The sequence below is a fragment of the Odontomachus brunneus genome, unplaced genomic scaffold, assembly GCF_010583005.1.
Source record: "Odontomachus brunneus isolate Ranch 3 - 2012 unplaced genomic scaffold, Obru_v1 Obru_scaffold_316, whole genome shotgun sequence".
Classification (NCBI taxonomy): Eukaryota; Metazoa; Arthropoda; class Insecta; order Hymenoptera; family Formicidae; genus Odontomachus; species Odontomachus brunneus.
In genome coordinates, this window is record NW_022639766.1 from 183,521 (window position 1) to 186,563 (window position 3,043).

The following is a 3,043-nucleotide window of genomic DNA, read 5'->3' on the forward strand; positions in this document are numbered from 1 at the left end:
TAATATCTTCCAAAGTTTCTGAAACCCGTCAATAGTGAATAACCAATTTTGTAACGTCGGCACAGATAATACAGATTCATGTGTTACCTTTTATACGTAGCGCATGTTTCGCAGTTCATGTTTGGCATCCGTCCAAAATGCGTGATGAGCACTATCTTCTGTCACTGGAGAACGTAACTTATTTTCACTTACACCACTACTGTTCACAGAATCAAACAAGTCATTAAAAAAAAGCACTATCTCTGCTGTGGCAATTCCTTCTTCTGTATCTATCATCATCTGTGTAGAATCTTTTAAATCCACAACACCTGCAACAGCAAACATAATTTATATTAACGGTTACTGTATTGCAGTATATTACGATTATGTATATAATATTTTTTTACAATTGTACTTACATTTATGTTTTGTACTTATATTTATGTTTTTTACAATTGTACTTACATTTATGTTTTGTCTCGATACAGCTCGCAACTGTCCCACGCAATACTTGCGTAGCATATTTCACACGCATTTTCTTAATTTTATTTTCTATAATATGTTCTTTTGTTATTTTCTGCAGTTGCGGCCGTAACATATTACTCTTCCTATCAATTATCCATGCTGTCTTGATGACATCCCACGATGCTATACGTTCTTCTTTCTTTCCTTTGCTCTTAAATGCGGGATCTTTTGTTAAAAGATTGTTTCTTATTCCTTTAATAAGATGTGGAGGATCAAAAAGAGAAACAAAGTCTTCAACTTCAAAGGTTTGAGCTATTAATATCACAAGAACATTATCTTACATATTTTTATAAACATTGCAACATGCACGCACGCATACTAATATTAATATTAATTAATATTTTGTGTGCATGTGTGTAACAAATATGTTTAGCACATTATAACAATGAATATAAAAACTAATTTTGCGTCTTTCTTTCTAAGTTCCGTTTCATATCTGTACGAGATAATAAATGTTTGATGGCAGCAACATTTGAAGTTCCTTGGTCGCAGACAGTCGCAACAATGAGGAAGCCTACTTTACTAATTTTCGAAACATGTTCTTTTATACATCTAACGAGTTGTGAGGTGTTCGTAGCTTTCGCGCAAAAGTTATAAGAAATGGGCATCTTCCATCCGGCATATAAACCCCGTAACATAAAAATTAAAACATGATCCGCGACTTTATTACTACGGTTGGTGCCCCAGTCCTCATGACCACATGTGATATCCCTTCGAATATCATACGTGACATTCGGTTGTATAGATATCTCATCTCACATGAGGATACAGGGAGCGGTGCACTTGGACACGGCGCATTTGGACACAGCCAATCACAGCACCGTGTGATTAGAGACATTTGTAGGGTCCCTTGGAACAGCGACTTGTGATTGGACTATGTCCAATTGCCCCGTGTCCAACTGATATACACCCGAGGATACACACTTTATCCTTAGCAGACATTTAAAAAGAAATATTCTCTAAATGTTGTAGGATGAAAGAGTTTAATCCAGCGGTAATGGGTATTTTGTGAAGCACCAACTGCAAAGATTGTCTAGAAGGAATGTGCTGAAAAACTTCCCGTAACCGAGTATAAGCACGCTTCCCTATTGTTTTATACAAAGTCAAGGCTAAAGCCTTGACTTATGCTTTGCATTATATCGATGTCCCTTAAAGATTGAAATATATATATATATATATATATAAACACATGAAAACTGTACTTTCAAACGTGAAAACAAACTTTTTTTCAATTAAATATTGCACATATATTAGCATTCTATTCGTGACCAAAGAATGGTATAGGTTGCGAGAAACATGCAAATAACTAACTTTTTGTTAGTGCAATAGTGTTTGTGTTTCATCTCATACAACGCAACGTCTCAATTTAAGGTATAACGTCTTATAGACGTGTAATACAATTAATATATAAGGCGTATAATGACGTTTTAAAAATGTCTTAAAGTTTCCGAGATGTTTCATGTGTCGATTGTGCACGTTATGTTATGTGAGATGTCACATAATGCAGGGAAATATTAAATCGTATACTTCATAGCGACATAGTAACTGCCTTGAGACGTTACACGGTCCGTTTTAAGAAAGATATATTTTAAAATATATTTGTGTATATCTTGATAGAAACATTATGTGAATAAGGATTATATACAATAGGCGGCACACTACAAACAAAGCCGGTGAATAAGTAAAATATATTAGTATGCATCGCATATCCAACAAGTTTTGAAAACCTGTCCTGTTATTGTTTCAAATGTCCTTATTATCTGCAATTGTTTCTTACATTTAATTGTTTGTTACCTACACTTATTTCTCCCTTCCATCAGCAAGCAATAATACGTAGAAAAATGCGTGGCATTCGATATGATAAAAAAAAAGAAAGTGGAAGTTAAATATTGTAATAATAGAATAAATATTGTTATAATAGGAGATAAGAAGAGATAAGAAAAAGTACATAACATAGAAAAATAAAGAAAAAGTACAGCATAAGGATCTATATCAGTCAAATATCATTGTAATATGTTGTAATATTAACATCAAACAAATGCACAATTCACATGTTAAGTTAAAGTAATGCACCTATAATAAAATCAATTTATGCATAAAAGAAATTGAAATGCAATTGTGTTCAGTGAAAAAAAACCCACAAAATGTAAGCTGGACTCACTTCTTGTACAATTGTTATTTGTTTGTTGTGCGTTGTCTGCACTGTCTTTATATCTTTCCTTGTATTACTACATCCTTCTTCAAGAAACTCGTTTTTTAATGGCAGCAATGAAAATAGTGTTAGAAGGATAGTTGCGTCCAACATTTCATTATCCTATAAATGCTATGGTATATAAGTGCTTACGGTAATGTAAGTGCTTACATACATTTTTTTTTTTTTTTAGAAAAGTGCATTAGCACTACTTTGAAACGCCACGGTATAGTAATTGTATAAAAAATTCTATTAAATATATATTGCGACGATACTCGCGAACGGAACTTCGCGAGCGACGGCAAACAGTCGCCTGTGAGCCGCGTCGGAAAATTGCCGTCGGCTCCT

The 3,043-nt window shown here is 33.7% G+C and overlaps 1 pseudogene; it reads right to left on the reverse strand.

Annotated features, from left to right (window-relative positions):
- Positions 1-18: 18 nt before the first annotated feature.
- On the reverse strand, positions 19-2,809 carry LOC116853400 (annotated as a pseudogene).
- Between the last annotated feature and the right edge of the window lie 234 nt (positions 2,810-3,043).